Genomic DNA, 18,514 nt, shown 5'->3' with positions numbered 1-18,514 from the left:
AGAAGGTTCTTGCTCCCTGTTCCTGGGTATCCAGTGGCTTTTCCGGCTCCGTTTATCCGTGTGATGGCGAGGGGCTTGCGCATCACTTTGGCGATGCTTTTGAAAGCCGTTGTGTTGCGGAGCGAGACCAGAGTGCCACAAAGAGCTGACAACCTCTTCAGACAACCCTGGTTTGAACAATTTGCTTAGCTAATGACTGCGATAGAAAACCTCTCCCTGTTTCTAGCAGTACATTCAAAGGGAGATGTGGAACGCAGGGATGCAGCGGGATGTTTCTCTTTAAAGAGAGATGGGAGTTGCGTTGTGCCTAGACCCTGGGTGGTCACGCTGTGGAGCCAAAGGAAGGGGTAGGAAAAAGCAATCCACTTGCCTTCTGCCTGTGGGCCAGTGTGAGCAATGTTTTCATGTTGCGATCTGTTGGGTTTGGCTAAATCACTATTGCTAGTATCTTCGCAGGGTTACTTTTGTGCTCTCCCCTGTATGATCTCCTTGATTTCAGCTGAGGCAGTTCTTAGCTGTAGGAAGACAATTAAAAATGGCATATTGTCTGCGCCTTCAATTTCTGGCACAACCTCAGCACAAACACTGTCGGCAGTTGCGGTTTTGACAGTAACAAGATGCTCTGGAACTCGGGATTCGGGGACTTTCTGTTCTCCTGCCCTTGCCCTTAGTGAAAACAGAGTTTGTTCTAGAAAGAAGAAATGGTTGTGAGTTAACTTCAGCTCAGTTCAAACCAGGGGATCCAGAGGCAGGAACCGAAGCTCGCATTCATGGGAAGATCTATGGGGGGGAAAGGAAAAGGTGCGTTAGGGAAAGGAAAATCCTTCTCATTTTTGAAGCGGGTGTTATAAACAGCAGCAAGAAGAAGCAAATGACTTGACAAGGTTCTTCTAAAGAGGAAGAATAGCAGAAAGTGCTGGGTGAATTCCCATTGATCTTTCACTCAGCTTCCCATATCCATGTGGGTTTGACTATTTGATATTTCCTTTCACTGTCATAGGTAATAACTGAGTGGAAACAATCATTTCTAAATAACTGCCTGTGATTCTTCTATTGTAGTGATTAGTGCTGAATAATTATTAGCTCTGCTGCATATTGCATGGATAGATATGATGCGAGGAACTAGAAGCTGTCAGCCGCTGGCACCTGCGCTCTAGAGATGCTGAGCGGTCCCTATGGATGGTGCCTATAGATGGAGCTCTTCCCCTCGCTCAGCTCAGCTGCTGCTCTGAGCCAGTCCTACCGGGCGATCAGAGGCCAGGGATGGGCTTTCCTAAACTCAGTGGCTTGTCCTAAATGGGCACAGAGAAAAAAACCCAGGATATTTTCCCACTTTAGAAAGCAGGGAAGAGCAGAGTCTGTTGTATCACCCTGGGAATGGCAAATGCAGAGCAAGTACTGATGTTAGGTCTTGCTGCATCTGTGGGCACCAAGAGAAGTGCCAGAGGCAATGTATGAAGCCGGGTTGTCCAGGACTTTGAGCGAATATGAAGCGCTGATGCTGGGAGGATAGAAAGGCTCGTTGCTTCTTATGGCTCAGACAGATTCATGACCCCTGCGCTCTGAAGCAAGGACGTTTATCAAAGATGAGGACAGAGAGAAATTGTGCATACACAGGCTAGAAACAGAGAGCGATCTTTCACCGGTGCTTTGCTTCACCAGCTGCTTAAAGACTGCTTTGTCATCTGCAGTCCAGATCCTGCCCTGCAGAACAGGAGTGCTCGGCAAAGAGTCCCGTGGCAGAGGAAATGGGGGTGAGAAGTTGAACGCCGAGAGTTTGAAGAGGCTTTAGAGCCCATCTTCCCTGCTTGGCCAGCCGGTGCTGAGCTCCTGGTTTGCTTCATGGTGAAGCCCAGAGCTCTCTGGGAGATAGGATGAGGGCAGTGCCAAGGGTCTGTTCGGCAAAGCTGTGGGTGTGTGTTGGTGACCCCATTGCCAAAGAACCCAGGTAGATGCTAGTTGTGCATCCCAGCGCCCTTCCTGCCCTGGCTTGGATACATACAGGGACTGTCAGACATGGACTGGTATTTGCACTCCTGGTTTAGTTTGTGGTTTTGTGCATAAATATGCATGTGTGCAGAGGTTGCGTGGAGCTTTGTGGGCATAGGATTGCGCTTACGTGTACGGGCATGTCTGTGCATTTGTCACTATGTGTATTTGATTGAACTAGTGGCAGGTTTGTCCTTCTGTTACGGCTCCAGACTTCGATTCCAGGATTATGCCCATCACCCTTTCCAGGAAAAGGTGACGGCAAATATCCACAGAAGGGGGGAGATTTAGATTGAGTATTAGGAAAAATGTATCTCCTTGGGAGGGTGCTGAGGCGCTGGCACAGGGTGCCCAGAGAAGCTGTGGCTGCCCCATCCCTGGCAGTGCTCAAGGCCAGGTTGGACACAGGGGCTTGGAGCAAGCTGCTCCAGTGGAAGGGGTCCCTGCCCGTGGCAGGGGTTGGGGCTGGATGGGCTTTGAGGTCCTTTCAGCCCAAACCAGTCTGGGACTGTGCGATTTCTCCCGGAGCTGTTTCAGCACGGAGCTTGCTGATATTTAAAGCATGGAGACAGCTCCTCAGCCCAGCAGCGCATCCATCACCTGTGCAAACCCAGATGAATCTCCACCTGTTCTGTTTCACTCCCCACATGCTGGAGCAGCCCTTTGCTCTCGTACCCTGTGCATGAGCTACTCCACAAGTCTCAGGGCTGCTCCCCAGCTGAGCAATCCTGTAATGAGCTTGTGCTGGACTCTCCATACAGGAATGTAATTGACCATTAATTAACAGAAGGCAGGATGCAAGAGGAGAGAAATGGTTGTTGGGATGCTCTGACTGCCTCATACGGACTTTGCAGAAGGAGAAACAGCATTAGTGGGATGTGCATTTTACCAAGGATGGTATTTGTAATCACTGTGAATGCTCGGCACAGTAAGTGTATTAGAGACAGCAAAAGAGAAAAGCTTGCTAAGGAGCCAGTGCTGCCATCCACTGAGTGTCTTCTGTTTTCCTTGCCTGAGCTGAACAGCTGCAACCTGTGTGTCTTCCCGGGATGTCAGAATCCCCGCTCTGGAGCTTCCAGAGAAGCTGAGGGGACGCTTTCCATGGGAGTGACTTGACTGGGATGCGGAGGGAGCTTTGCCTGTGCTCCGCAGATGGTTGCGCAGGCACTATTGGGAAAGAAACCCTTTCCTGAAGGACCATGAATGTGGTGAGGATGGGGAGGGAGACACGGGCACTGGTCTCCCTGGAGAGGGGGCAGCACAGGCACTGGTTTACAGCCCTCCTGAAGGGGAAAAGCACAAGATCCAGAGCACGGTGGGGTGCAGAGGCATTCCCTGCCCGACCCCACACAAGAGGCTTCTGAACCCTGTACCCAAGGCAGGCAGCAAACCCAACAGCAGCTGTGTCTTCCCCTCTGCAGGCCTGCTCTTGGGTCAGTTTAGTCAGTTGGGTTTATTGTGGCAGAGGCCCAGGATTCTGGCTGTAATTTTCCCTCTCAAATATTGCAATGTGGAGTAAAAAAATCCTTGATGACAGGAGATGAAGACAGCCATCCATCATGTTATCGATTCCCTCCGCCAGTTGGGCTCCTCAGAATTGCTCCTGTGCTGCAGTGTTGGGGCACGTTTAGCTGGACCGTGGTGCTGCTGGGGTTTTGGGGCCACACTGTCCTAGCGGATCTGGTTCTGCCTCCCTGTTCTCTGGCATTCCCAGGCCCTGGCAGGTAACCAGTGTGGCTCTGGGGTGGGCACCCTGATAGCTTCCAGGTATTTTTCCAACACTTGAGCGAGGCCAGGTAGGGGCTCTGTGCTGAGCTGCTCCATCCCAAGGAGGGATCCTCTGGATCTCAGCAGCGGGTGGTCACTGGGCTCCTTGTCCCAGCTGCCTGTGGCCACTGTGGTTGGTCTTGCACAGCTTTTGGCAAGCCAGGAGGTGTGAGCGTTGGTGGCTTCAGAGACCGCAGCGCACACACAACTTTTGCTCTGCTGTAGGCGATGTGACTTTGGTACAAAGCTGAGCTGTCAACTCGAATGGCGTTGACATAAATGGGGAAACTGAGGCACGGAGCGCTTAGGGGCCAGTGTCCGCACCAGAGCCTGCGGGGAAGGGATGTGCGGGGGGTGGGGGGAAGGAAGAGCTCCATTCCCCTCCCTCCCAGCGCTGATGAGAGGCTGCAACCCACCAAGTGCGGGAGCCTTTCGGAGGGCGCAGGTGCGGGAGCCGGTGACTCGCTCAGCGCGGCCGGGGGTGCGCAGCCGTCGAGGTGAGTGCGGCAGCCGCGCTCCCCGCTCGGCTCCGGGGCTTTGTTCCGTTGCGGTGCCGCGGCTTCCCGGTGCTTCCCCGCCGCCGAGGCTGCGGAAGGGTTAAACGTGGATCGGGGGCGGTGCGGCGGCGGCGGGAGCGCGGCGGGGAGCGGGGAGCGCGCCCGGGCTCGGCGGCGGGCGGATGCCGGCGCGGCGGAGGGGAGCCGGGGCTCGCCGCCGTGCTCGGGCAGGGGCTGCGGGGGCATGAGCGGGCGGCGGAGCTGAGCCGAGCCGAGCCGAGCCGGGCCGGGGGAGGCTGAGCGGCTGCGGGAAGGCGGCGGAGTAGCGGGCACCCGGCCCTGGATTTCCATGGTGTCGGGAGCCGGGTGGATTACCCCGCCGTGAGCCGGCACCCCGAGGAGGCGGGCGGCACCGGAGCTGCGAGGGCTGGTGAGTGAGTGGCCGGGGCTACGGAGCGTCCCCGGGGCTGCGGCTCCCTGGGGCATCCCCGCTGCCCGGTCCGGCAGGGAGGAGGAGGTCGGGGCTCGTTCTTCTCTCCCCAGCCCTGAAGCGACCGCGGGCTCTTCCCCGGGACTGCCCGAAGAGGGAGGTACCGGAGGCTGCAGCCCGCGGGCGGTGCGCGGCGGCACCGGCCCTGCCGCGGTACCGGGCGAGCCCGGGGAGGTTCTGCCGAGGGGAGGCTGGAAAAACGCCTCTGAGCTCCCCGCTCCCGGTCACCAGCCCCCCCCCCTCTTCCCCCGGTTCCGTTTTGCGCCCAGGCACAGGCTGTAGCGGGGATGGATGCGCTCGTTAATTCCGTTGTCATTCGTTACCGCTCAGTCACGGTCTGGAGCAGTCAATGCACCAGAATCAACTCATTTCCATAAAAAGTTACTGTTGACAAGGAGGGGCTGAAAACACCCGGAATGTTGGGGAATAAAATCCCCGTTAACACTTCCCTAAATCCTCGCAAGACCCTTTCTGAAAGGGGATGTGGGGAGGGAAGGGAATGCCCCTTCGGGGGAATCCTTACTTCAGTGTGATGGTGAGTTTCCCCAGCCCTGGAGCTGGTGGATGCTGTCGAGAGCTGAAGCTGCTCTGTGCGAGCACTGGAGGGGCCACACTGTGACCTCCGGTTGTGACCTCCGTGGATGTCCCCTCCTGTTGTGACCTCCGTGGCATTACGGGCTTTATCTCCCTTTAAGCTGTGGCCAACGCTTTCACCTTCCCGTAGGTGAAGTGAATGATGCTCAATTAATCTGTGCTCTGAGGGGTATCAGAAAGTCAATAGGTTAATATTAAATGAGGTGAATAGTAAGTGGTAGAGAAAAAAGGCTCTGTATATCGGTGACCGGCAGTTCAGGGGACTGGCTTGGCGGTGAAAGAATGCGAAGTTTGCCGAGTACCATGATGAGAAAACCTGCTGCTGACAGGGTTTCCCTGTTGTTTGCTGAGCACTTGATGCTTTGCTGGTGGCTTGAATGTGTTTAATAGATCGCAGCTGACTCGGGAGATGGTCTTGTCCCTCATTCTTTGGATGGCTTCATTGATACGGTGTCTAAAAGTTAAATCAAATGACCTACTTTAGAGCTGAAAGACAGATGCCTTGGAAGAAATCTGTGCTGTCTTCAGAGCAGCTGTTCAGCTTCTTTCCTTTAGCACAGAAGTGTCGGATCCTTTAAAACATGATGGGTTTTTGGTCTTTATTGCTGTCCTTTTGCCATTTGTTGTCACTTTGAGGATGCTCAAAGCTTAAAGTGATATTTTGGGGTGGTGCAGGGAACCGGTTAAAATAGCTTTGATTTAAAAAACTTGGCGCAGGTGATGACTAACGGGAACATACAACTGTTGTGAAATGGCTTATCTAGCAAACCAGTCATCTTCAACTCTTCTAACCATAGCCACAGTGCTTGTTGCAAGAAGATAAAATAACCCCATTTACTCTTCATTGACTTTATGGTGGTGTTTGATGTAATTAACTGTGGAGTTCCCCCCAGCTTATAACAAGTTTGTGTGGTGGAAACAGGTAACAGATGCTACATAAGATCTACACACCATCCACCAAGATGATAGAAACGGTGCTTCCCTATGCTCGTGCCACGCTGGGTCTTGGTCTTGGTGCTAACCCTGAGCTTCCTCTCCCTCTGAGCACAAGGGAACTTGAGCTGGATGCGAAAGGGAACACACGGATCCCGGCTGACTGCGCCTGCTTGGAGAAGAGGGGTCTGCTGCTGCCCTGTGCTCTTTAGCTCTCTTCAGCAAATTGCATTAGTATGTGACAAATTGGCTTGCAAAGCAGCTAAATGGAAATGACATTTGGAGCCGTTTGCTGGGCAGGCCGTGTGGTGTCTGGGGGAAACCTGTGATTTGTAGCATCTTCCCGAGATCTCCCCTTTAACTACCTCTGCAGGGCTTTCCAGAACTTACTCCAGGAACTCCTATTGCAGCTAAATGTGGGAGTCTCGAGCATGTCTTGGAATAGTTGCCCAAGAGCTAGGGCGAGATGTGGGTGCAGACTGTCTCATGGCGTAGGCAGCTCGTGTGAAGAACTGGAGTAGGAAAGGAAGCAAAAGGTAATATTCATGGGGCAGGAAGGCTTAAGGGGAGCTTATATGAAGACTTGAATTAGGAAAGAGAGCAAAAGCTAATACTTACAGGGCAAGAAGACTTAAGGTAAGAGCTTATATGAAGACCCGAAGTAGGAAAGAGAGCAAAAGCGAATATTCACGGGGCAAGAAGGCTTAAAGGGGAAGGCTGTGCTTGCCATTGGGCGCTAACCCAGCGCATCCCTGTGGGAGCTGCATCTTTGAAGCAGCTTTTGTTCAGCCGTGGTTGTTTCGGTGGCTCTCGGCGGAGCGGGCTGCGGGGTACCACACCAGGAACGTGTACACCTGCCTCCCTCACCCCTCTCCTCGGAGCAGCCACGCGTCTGTTTGAACACAGCAATGATCAAGCTGGTTTAATTGGCCCCTCTGCAGTTTGAACAATAAATATGCAACGTGGGGAGAGTGCCCCCCTCTCCTGCCCGGCGCTGAGGCTGTCATTTCTGACGGGGGAAGCGTGTGCGCTCTCCGCTCGCCTCGTCCCTGCACGCTCGGGCACCGCGCTCGCTCCCGCTCCGGCGTGCGAAAACTGCATCCCCCATCTGCGTTTGGCATCCTTAAAAAGGGAGGGGGTGAAGCAGTGCTGAACCTGAGCACGCAGTGCTCCTGAGACAGGCCCCTTCACATTTCTAAACACTCTTGATTATTCAGCTAATCTTTATTTCATGGGCCTGTTACAAGAAACACAAACGGGGGAGAAAGTAGAAGGCGGTGACACATTTAAAATACACAAGAAAAGTGCTGGCAGGAATATAATCGTTCTTATTCCAGCGATATGAAATATTTATGGGCCTAAGTTGTGGCAAGATTCTCTGCTCCCCCCCCCCTTTTCTCCTCCCACCTAACTCCAAGATGTTTATCCCAGTAAAATCGAAGCTGGGGGGCACCGGCTGTGCTGTGGCAGAGCCCCGGCCCCATGCACAGCCGGACCCAGTGTTGGTCTGTCCCTCCCTGGGCAGAGGAGCACAGAGCTGTGGCCAAGCTGCCCATCTCGCAGGGGGAGCAGAGCCTTGTGTTACAGTCTGTTAACTCAAAATAATCCAGAAGCATCCCCTCGGAGAGCCTGTGAAAAGCCCCCTTTGAGGTGCCCGTGTTTGGTAGGAGCCTGCGGCTCCCCCAGGGCATTCTGCTATTAATTCATTAGATCTGAGGGATTTTTTCCCTCTCTTCCCCCTCCCCTCTTTCTCTTCTCCCCCCCTTCCTCTCCCTGGCAATTCAAACAGTGATGAATGGACAAAAATCCCTCAAGGGAAACATTTTTTCACTTAGTTACAAAGATTTCATGGCTAATTAGAGTAAATGTGGTTTTTAGAGTGTTAATCTCTTAACCAGCTTGGCTAGGAGGCCACCGCCACAACAGCAAAGGGGAGGGCAAGGGGGAACCAAGGGGGAAAAGGTGCCACTGAGTTCTTCCTGGGGCTGAGCCACAAGCGCCGATGGCTGGATCTCATGTGTCTTGATCACCGAGAGCATCCCATGTGTGACCTCCTCAGCTCCGCTAATCGGGTGCCCACCTTCCTTCCCAGGGCACGGCTTGGCTGGGTGAGGCGTGAAGGTGGTTTGGTCTGGGGAGGCCACGGGCTCTTTTGTCTGCAGAAGTGGTGCAGAGAGAGCCTCTGGGATGAAAACCAAGCAGGAACTAAAGCAGAATTGAGGGCAGTGTTGCTGTCCTTGGGCAGCGGCGGCAGCTGCCCGGGGCTTGTGTTCATGTTCTTTCCTGCAGTGAAAGTACAAACATCTACTGGGTGGTTTAGTGATGGAGATGGGCTACGAGCGCGTCTGGTGGGTGCTTCTGGCTGTGTCCCCATGTGCCACCGCAACCAGAGTGGCCACGCCGCCTCCGGCCTGTGCTCTGCAGCGAGCACCCAGGCTTGCTGGTGCGGCCCAGGTCTGGGTGGCACCTCATGGCCAAAGGCAGATGTTTTGCTGATGGAAGTCATCCTCTCTTTGCTGCCGTGAAGGGGATTTACCCTTGATGTCTGCTGTCGTCTTCCTCTCTGCGCTGCCTCCCGGCATCTGCCTTTTCCAGCCTGGTTTTGACTTCATTCCGACCGGCCCTGGCCAAACGGGATGAGGAATTCATGAGCTGTAGCCCACCACCCAGCCTGGGCAGCGGGGCTGGCCGGTGGCTGATGCGGAGCTCCGGAGGAGATGGGAGTGGGATGTGGGCTTGAAATTCCTCCTTATCCCACTAGAGGGGATCCTCCGGATCAGTCTGGCGGAGCCCAACTGGAAACGAACGTAAACCCGGCAACTCTCAAAGCTGCCCTGAGAGGATGCAGCCTCTGGCTGCTGTGTGAGCCCCTCGGGGGGGCTTAGGGTCTGACCCCTGCTTTTGCATTTAGGGGTGGGGGCAGGAGGCTTTTGGTGCTTTTTGGACATTCCTGCTCCTTATCCAGGGAACTGTGGCTCCTGTGCCCACTGTGCCCTGAGCACAAGCACTGGGAGCTGCTCAGACTGGGGTGAGGCTCTAGTAGGACTTAACCAGAAAGCACAAGTTGACCAAACACACAAGCGCAGCACACGTCAGTGATGTCCCTGATCTGCTGCACGTTACCTGCTGGGGTTTGGCTCCCAGTTGTGATCCCTCTGTGTGTTTCAGAGGGGCTGAGTGATGCTGTCAGCCTCAGGCTGGATACGGGGCTGCGAGGTAGGGGGCTGCCAGGGACAGGGTGCTGGGAAAGAGGTGCCCTCCTCTCCGTTATCGGGTAGAGCCCATCTCATGTTTCTCACTGTAATCGCTGCTTCTGTTTGGGTGAATTCCAGCTGGGAGGTGGTGATGGGGAGGGGGGCAATGAAAAGCAAGATAAATGTATCGTATTATGAAAATTTAATCCTGCTTTGCCTGGGCTAAAATTGCGTTGAGAGCAGGAGATAAAAGGCATCAGAGTCACGTTATGAAAAAGTCCAGATCAGCTCCAAAGACAGAGTGATAGTGAGAGTGGGAGAGCCCTGCCAAGCCAGGGCCTCTGCTGTGCCAGGGCAGCAGCAAGTGCTGGACAGGGGACCAGCCCTGGCTCCGTGCTGGGAGGCACGCTCGAACCCATCTCTCCCCTTGGCAGAGGAGCTGGTGCTTCCAAGAAACAGAGGTCCCCTGGGGACGTTTTGGGAGCGAGCTGATGCATTTCCCTGCTGGCTCCGTGCACTGTGTGCCTTGCCTCCCGGGAGTTCCATAAATACCGTGGTGCGGAGGGATGGCCCCGTGGTGTGATGGGCTCCTGTCTGGAGGAGGATGTCCTGAAGTGCAGGAGACCTGGCTCCTGCCTACCCCAGCCATTCCCTCTGCCTCTCCAGTGGGGTGGTTGACAGCAATAGAGGGAAGAGCCCAGAGCCCATCCCCAGGCGTGTTCACGGCTCTCCGGAGCCGTCCATGTGTTGTGCTTGGTGTGGCAGCAGCTTCCCCGGCAGGATCGTCCCTCGCAGCCCTTTTCCTGCTCCAACACCACTTCCCCGCTTCGTAAAAGTGAAAGGTGCCGGCTGAGTAAATATTACCCTGACCTCTCACCTCGCCTCCTCCCGCTGCCGCCGCTCCTCTCGCAGGGCCCATTAACGGAGCCGCCGGCTGACCCGGGGCTGCGCTGCCCAGGACGGGGCTCGGGGCACGGCGGGGGCTCGGCACTGGAGCACGGGAGCCGGGCGGGCAGGGCAGTCTCCTTCCTGGCTGCTGCCGAGGCTGAGCCTCCTCCCGAGCGTGGTAAGTGGCTGTCGGAGCAGCGCGGGCTCTCCCGGTGGGTGCTGCTGGTTTGTAACGCCATAGCTGCGCTCGCAGTCCCGCGGGCGCTGGTGCTGCTGGGAGCAAAGGGAGGTGCTGGTTTAGGGTGCTGAAGCCTCTACGGGAACAATTACACCAGCCCGAATCGTTGCGAGCGGGAGGCTGTTCGGAGGAGTGGGAATAGGCAGAAGGAGCTGAGCACGGACCCAGACTCTGCTTCTCTGTGATGACTTGGAAGTGCTGAACAAGTGGCTTCCACCTTCCCTGACCTCAACTCAAGCACGGGGGTACCAGGATGTGGGGGATAGGAAGCCCTTGGGGTGCACGGGGGAATCTTACTCCATTTTCCCATTGAAGGGATGGTTGGGGGCAGTCCATGGAGAGGCCATTCCCTGCCTTACAGCAGGGAATGTTGAAGGAAACAGCTTAGTTTGCTTCCAGCTCCTGGCTGGCTCTTAACAGCAGTTTAAAACCAGGCAGTTTAGTTCCTGCAGCAGCTCGGTGTCAGGCTCTGGAGCCCCCTTTCCCTGTCCCATCTCTCGGGAAGCCGCGCGGCACTGGGGAAAACAGGAAACCTCTTGGGCAGCGCTGGGCTGCTGCTCGCTGCTCTGCCGCCCGTGACGCGCGCCGGGAAGGAAGCGCATCCACCGCGGCTGGGCCAGGAGCTGCCGTCAGACCCTGACTCAGCGTGGAATAAGTTCCTCGTGTTATTTCCAGGCTCGGGGAGCTTGGGGACCAACGCCTCCCGCAGAGATTGATGTCTGCTGTTTCCTCCCTGGCAGTTCCATGGCATCGGTAAGAGTGAGCTCGAAGCGGTCCCTCGTGCGCGGCGTGGAGGAAGCTGGGCACCCAGCAAGCCAAGGGCACTGTAGGTGTAGAGGAGTTGTCCTTGGTTTCCACTTCGGTTTGGTAACCTGGGAGTGAGCTTCCAAAAAGGGAGTTTGAGCTTTGAGGTTTTGAGATGAATTATACCCAAAGCAAGGCTTGGAGTTCTTTTTCTTTGCTTCCCAGTTGCTGGCGCTCTCAGAGTTTGTCTTGTCAAGGTTTTCTTTATAGCCCAAAGGGGCTGGTTTCACCTCCAGGAGCGGGAAGCTGAGGTTCTGGGCACTGGCTGTTGGAAAGGCAGGTGCTGGAATGAATGGCTGTGCAGGGTTGAAACCTGTCATAGCGCTGAAATGGGCGATTTCCCACTGTTCGGAGGCTACTGCAAAGGCAGCAGTGAGTGTGGCAGACCCCAGCGGGCTGGTGGCTTGCCCAGGTAGCCAAATCGGAGGGATTCACGTGTAGCCAGTTCATGTGAAGAGCTTTGTTCCCCGTGGCTGGACAGATTTATTGATGTCAGAGCAGAGCAATGGTAAGTTGGCTGCTTAACAGGGATGTTACAGTTCAACTCCATAAAACACACAGGCTGTCTCCTTTACTCATTCATTTGCCAAGTCCCCCAAAAGTGGCAGTGACAGGAGCGGAGGATGGAGCACTGCCCTCATGGTCATATTTCCTGCCTGTGCTGGTTTATGTCACAGCCTGTGATGTTATTTAAACAAAAAAAGCCTGTGAATTTCCTTTTGATTTTTAATGGAAGTGCGAAGAGGAGGGGTGGGGAGGAAGCAGGAGCATGCCTGAGGTTTCCGAACCGCCTGAATTATTCTTATGCTAAAGATATGTCATCTCATGGGTTTTAAATCTCCACTGAAGCTAAACCAGGGGAGCTCCTGCCCTTGGGGTGTCGAGAGGGGCTGAGCAGGGATGGGGTGCTGCTGCTCTGACTGTGGTATAGGAGCACACTTTGATCCTGGCAGCAAACCCCGACTTGGAGTAAGCTGTTGCTGGTTCTGTGTGATGCGAGGGATGCTGTGTGTGATTCTGCGTACTCTGAGCATCCTGGTTATCCCAGGCTTTGATGAGGAGTGACTGTGTGGATGTAATGGACACCTCCTTTATCAAAATCCACGTGGGCACAAGAGAGCGCTGGTTTATCAATGTACCTGTTCCACTGCTGGCACCTCAGCGTGTCTTCTGCTGTTTTCCTTTTATTAAGTGTCAGTGCTGAAGGTAGGGCACAAGTGAAAACAAGGATGCCTAAATCTCTTCTTTCATTCAGCCACTGACTCTGGGAGATGTAGGGCAGCCAGAAAGGCAGGACTGCCTGGAGAGGGCTGGTTTTTCTTCAGGGTTCTTCAAAATCACGTTGCTGTGTATTGAGTGCTTCCCAAAGATGCTGCTTATGGACTTGGGGGGGTGGAATGAGCTTTTCCCAGTTTGCCAACTGGGAGCAAGAGCTTCTCAAAGTCTACCCCGGATTGAGAAACGTTTCTGTGTTTGCCCTAAAGCTTCTAAAACTTGTGACCTTTGGTGTCTGCCCCTCTGTGTTTCCAAATCAATGTAACATGACGGAGGCATCATCCGTTGTGCTGTAGAAGCTGGAAGGGCCGGATGAAAAACGTCCACAGTAAGTAATGTGTTTGGCTGAGAGATGATGCAGCAGCAAAAGGTTCGCTGCAGGCTGGTTTTCCCCCAAGTTGTGAGGTTCTCTCTGCTGCTCGCAAGGAGTTAATCGCAGCAGCAGTGATGAGCCCTTCTCTCATCAGCGGGCTGTGGTGTCTTTGGCTCCAATGGCAGACGAGGAGCTTTATGGAGCAGGAATTGTGTTAAAAGCCCGTTTGGTGGTAACAAGTTTCAACTGCCTTTAAAATCTCATAGCAACCAAGGAGCACGGGCAAGCACGCCAGGGTTCACTGGAAGAAAGAGGCAGGAGCCCCTTTGCTTGTCCGCTGGGATATAATAAGGTGCTGGTACAAGTGCTTGTGCAACTTGGCTTTTCAAGGCATAAATTGTGTGACGGGGCAAATCTGTTCCATCGGTTCCACCAAATAAATTCTGTGACAGGGAAATGGCCACAACTTGGGAAGTGCTAGAACAGATTCTCGGGGAGAAACCAAAGCCAGAGGCTCTCTGAAGGACTTCCAAGGATGTTGTTTAACTTGCTCTGAAAAACAAGCCCAGGATACTGGGCCACCGGGAGATGCCACCTCGGGAGTGATGGGTTGGGTGGGATTGGACGGACTCTGCAGGTGGAGTTTGTCTCTTTGCAGTGTGAGTTCAGCACAATGGGGTTTTTTTAACCCTTCCTTTCCTTGCAGGCTTGTCCAAAATGTAGGTCCCATTCTTGATGTCAGTAAAGGTCCATTCTCCTTGGGTGTGAGTCCTGCTGGCACAGCGCTTTGGGCAGCTCACCTTCCCCACCAGCCCTGCTTTCGCACTGTCCTCTCCATGAGCTGCAAAGGCCCATTGAAAACCAAACCAGTTTGGCTTAATTTCCTTCTCCTTCCAAGACTGAAAGAAAGGGTTTTACCACAAACAGTGTAAATTTTAACGTGAGATAAAGCAAAATACTGACTCATTCGTTCGTCCCCGACAATTCCTGTTACGTTCTCTGCGAGTTTCCATTATCAACATGACACTCTGCCAGACTATCTGCTTTAGCCATCTTGTTACTGAAGAGGATATATTATTAATTTTCTTGTCATTTAGTTTTTCTCATACACGTGGTGTCATTTGGTTGAGAGTGTTGTGAATCTTAATGTAAGTCGGTTGGGCTTTGCTCCTGCCATCTAAAAAGACAATGGAAGCAGCGCCGAAACGATCCTGGGAAATGCAGTGCTTTGCTGCAGAGCTGCATGGGAACTCAAATTTGGGAGCTGCTTTGGACAAAGCATCTCAACCCCGTTGTGTCAGTGGAAGTTCAGCTGTAGCTCCTCTCCCTCCTAGAGCCTCCGTATGTTTTAGGGAATGAAGGGGATTTCAATACCAGTTCTTCAGCCGTCAGCCCCTCAGTGATGACTCTGGTTGGGGTGACGAGGAGGTGCTGGTCCATGGCTTGTGCAGTGCCCCAGTGCTGCTCCGGGTGGCAGGAGCAGCAGCAGGGATGGGACCCGGGCCAGGGTGATCTGGCTTCCACGGAGGAGTGTTGAATTAAAGAGTGTGTGAGGAGCTCTCCAAGCAGGCAGGCTTGCTGCATTCCTGTGAAATATGGCCTCACAAGGCCTTGAAGGATTTATTGTTTTCCAGGCACTGCTGGATCCAGTCCGATAGCCTGGATATAGGAAGGAAATGACTCAGTTGCTCTACAGACAAGTGCAGCTTTGAAATTCAAAGAGGCAGGAGACAGCTGAGAGGCTCCAACTCATTCCCATCGGGAGCCAGGTCCCTGTGTGTCTGTTAGTCCTTGTGCACAGCACTTGGGGTTTGCAGCGGGTGGGAGGGAGGAGGCTCTGCTGGGTCACACCATGACCCAGCCGATGCCTCCAAACCCTGCGGTGTGAGGAGAGCGGGTGATGGCGAGTGCAGCCAGGGGCCAGAGGAGGGGTGATGGCCACCGGCACCGGGGCCGTCTATGGTGCTGGGAGCAGCTGCTGTGACCATTGCCAATCGATTGCCGCGCCGGGGGCACAGAGCAGGGCTTCAGGAGCCTGCGTTCTCCGAGGCGTGTTTCCCACACAGATGCGCAGTGACCTTTGAACGCGTGGGGTTTGGGTGCTGCAGCTCTCCTGTCTCCTTTTATAGAGCCCCAGCCTGGTTTGGGTTGAAGGGACCTTAAAGCTCCTCCAGCTCCAACCCCTGCGCTGGGCAGGGACCCCTTCCACTGGAGCAGCTTGCTCCAAGCCCCTGTGTCCAACCTGGCCTTGAGCACTGCCAGGGATGGGGCAGCCACAGCTTCTCTGGGCACCCTGTGCCAGCGCCTCAGCACCCTCACAGGGAAGAGCTTCTGCCTAAGAACTCAGCTCAGTCTCCCCTCGGGCAGGTTCAAGCCATTCCCCTTGGCCTGTCCCTACAGGCCCTTGTCCCAAGCCCCTCTCCAGGTTCCCTGCAGCCCCTTTAGGCACTGGAGCTGCTCTCAGGTCTCCCCTTCAGGAGCCTTCTCTTCTCCAGGCTGCCCCAGCCCAGCTCTCTCAGCCTGGCTCCAGAGCGGAGCTGCTCCAGCCCTCAGGCCATCTTCATGGCCTCCTCTGGAATCACTCAAGCAGGTCCATGTCTTTCCTGGCCTGGGGGTCCCAGAGCTGCAGTTGCCTCTCACCCATGTTGTCTGGAGCTGGCCCTGGTGTTTGTCCTCTGGTCTGTGCTACACAGGGATTTGTGTAGCTCATGGTTCTGCAAGACAAGCTCAGGCTTCTGGGACCTCTCACCCATCAAGGTGTCCAGTCCCTCCTTAGCCTCATGCTGTAACTTCTGGTTGATGTCAGATGTGGACGTAAGCAGATGCTTTCTCCAGTCGATGATGAGCTTGGCTGGAAAGAGGAGTTTGTAAATGACAGGAAGATCCTTAGCAGCGAAATGAGAGTTAGTGTTCGAAATAAAGAAAACAAGACAGCTTGTTTCATCTAAACAGAAGGGTTATTAAACAGGCTTGAATTAATCAGTGATCTGCCAGAGCTCTGAAATTGAAAAGCAGGGCAGAGGAGCATGGAGCAGACGAGTGGGAAGAGAAGTCACTTTCTTGAGTAGACACTGATGTCTGAACGCTGTAGGAGAGGAGATGATGTTCAGCTGGTGGTGGGGATGTCTCCAGGCCCTTGGCTGGACCTGCTGGCACTGGGAGCCCTTTGGGCAGGTATGCACGGGACTCACTGGGATCCTGCAGCAAGCAGTCACTGTGTGGCTGTGAGCTCTGCAGTGGTCGCTGCTTGTCACGCTCGGTGGAGCGGACTGCGCGAGGAATGGAGATGCTTTACATTTCCCAGGGCTCAGGCACTTGGAAACACGTTCAAAAACTGCATCAAACACCCCAGTGATGCACTTAAAAGGGCAGGCGACCCTGTGTAAAGAGGCTTCGAGAGGTAAAGGCACTTCTTTCGTGTGGCCGATAATGCTGGTGTTGGTTGCAGTTCATAGCACATGCTTCCACTAAGACAGGCCTGACGAGGGCTGGTTAATGGTCCCTGAAGGGTTCTTCAGTGCTGTGTGGCTCTCTCCTACATCAACCTGTCTGCTTCAGTTTTGTTGCTAATTTAAGGGCTTTTGCAGTTGTGTTCTGCCTTTCTGAGTCCTTGCAATCCTGCAGTGGCACTGTGGTGGATGGTAATTTCTTCCACTTCTGCAATGGGAATGCCAGCATCATCCCTGGCAGCTGAAATCTGGAGAGAAGCAGTGAGCCAGCGGTGGTGGTCACACAGCAGGGATGAACCTCTCCCTTTGTGTGTTCCTTTGCTTTTCATCCTGATGGCTCCTGCCCTGGTTTGATGCTGTTACCACCCCTACCCTCACAGTGTGATGGGAAAGGTGCAGTGATGGACAGCACGATGCCCTGCAGTTCTGTAGGCTTGACGTGGTGGTTGAGGCTCATAATCCCACTCTGGAGCAGCACAGAGCATCGTAACCGGTAAACACAGGCAGTGGCCTGCTCTTCAGCATCCCAGCGCTGCGGGCTGAGTGAAATCTATAGCTGCACAGTCGGGGATTCAGCGTCTCAGAACCTCATTTTAACAAACGTACAATTTCCTGGTTTACTTGGGTAACAGCACTGTGGCTACTGTGTAAATACATCTGGCTGCCGTAGGGAGCGGCGGGGATAACGAACGCCCCTCGCTGCACAGGCCTGGCACAGCCAAAGGATTTCTGTTTCAGGATTTCTGCTTAATGGAGTGGCTGGGGACCCATTTAATTTGAAGCTGGGGTTCTTCACTTGCCTGTGGTGCACTTGGAGTGAGGCCAGAAGGAGCTGCTGCTTATTTCACTCCTCCAGTTCGGTGGCCGTGCTGTGATCCTCCCTCGTGCTGCACTGTAATATTCTCTTGTAATAAAGCGCAGATGGATGTCACCCAGGGAGAGGCTGGGCTGAGGCTGGGGAGATAAAACTCCTGCCTTTGCCACGGGGACCTTTTGACCAGCCTTGGGCAAATCACTTAATCGTTTAATCTGCTTGCGCCTGAGGTCACCATCCATTAAATTGTGTTTTGTTGGGAATCAAGTTCATGAATAATCAAAGGATGCTCAGGTGCACCAGGGAAGAGGGGCGGATAAACCTCAGTCCATCAGGACTTGGGTAAGAAATCAGTAAAAAGCACTTCTGAAGGGACATGCTGACCTAGATTGCCTGGAGGGGTTGTGCACTCTGGTCCTAGGGGTCCTTAAAGATAGTTTAGAGGAGAAACCTATTGAATGAAGATTATAGCTGGTCCTTCCAGCAAGGGACTGGATTAGAGAATCGCAGCTTCCTGCCCGTAAACTTCTGTGACTGAACGTTATCCAAAGCCAGTGACCTGTCTGCAGAGGTTTGCCTGAAAGTGAGACTTCTCCTGACTTGACCAAGCCACCTATTACACTTAAGCAGTGTTACGTTTTCCCTTGGTGTCATACTTCATCCAGGAAAATCGGGGTCTGCTCTGCTCCGTACTGCGGTCATGGCACTGTCCCCAGCCTTGGGCCCGTCCTCGGGGACTGCACGGTGAATAAAGTCCTCTTTTCCCAGCACCTCTCTCAGTGCAAGGTAATTTATAAGCTATTTGGCAGCAGTGTACTTGAAGCTCAATAGCTGCCAGCTGTGGTTTCTCAGATTGCAGGTGTCAAGTAGCAGCACAGGGGAAGAAAAAGGGGTCTAATTTCTGCCACCTAGGTGTCCTGGGTTCATTAGGAACTCTTTCTTTTGGGGTTGGTGGGTTCAATGTCTCCAGCTGCAGTACACAGCTGGATGTGAGCCACGGCTGCGGTCCTGCTTTAGGTTTGCCAGAGGAGCCAGTGATGACTTCGTCAGTGTTAAAGAAATGCCTCCTTGCTCTGTTTCAGCATCCTTGGCAGTTGCAGGTAGCTGTGGCTATGCCTGCTCGTCACCACTGTCATAGAATCACAGAATCAACCAGGTTCGTCTGGGGCAAAGCCAGGAGCAAGGTCAGGTCAGAGCGCTGCACCGTGCTCTCCAAAACGCAGTTGCAAAGATGGGGCTTGCAGCAGGGATTTCCTGTTTCTCTTTACC

General features: G+C 54.0%; 1 protein-coding gene across 12 annotated transcripts in view; it reads left to right on the top strand.

Annotated features, from left to right (window-relative positions):
• PLXNA2 (plexin A2) overlaps positions 1–18,514 on the top strand; it is a 257,933-nt gene that overhangs the window by 69,458 nt on the left and 169,961 nt on the right. The window contains exon 1 of one of the 12 annotated variants that reach the window (XM_065698051.1): positions 4,189–4,253. The exons of 9 other annotated variants lie outside the window; for them this stretch is intronic. The gene's annotated coding sequence lies outside the window, so the exon portion shown is untranslated. Of the gene's footprint in view, positions 1–4,188; positions 4,254–4,434; positions 4,684–11,310; positions 11,344–18,514 lie in introns of those variants that run through there. 2 more of the 12 variants (XM_065698054.1, XM_065698055.1) reach the window with 2 other exon arrangements.

Source organism: Lathamus discolor, chromosome 19, assembly GCF_037157495.1.
Source record: "Lathamus discolor isolate bLatDis1 chromosome 19, bLatDis1.hap1, whole genome shotgun sequence".
Taxonomy (NCBI): Eukaryota; Metazoa; Chordata; class Aves; order Psittaciformes; family Psittacidae; genus Lathamus; species Lathamus discolor.
The sequence above is the reverse complement of the archived record's forward strand: the minus strand, read 5'-3'. Positions and strand labels throughout refer to the sequence as shown.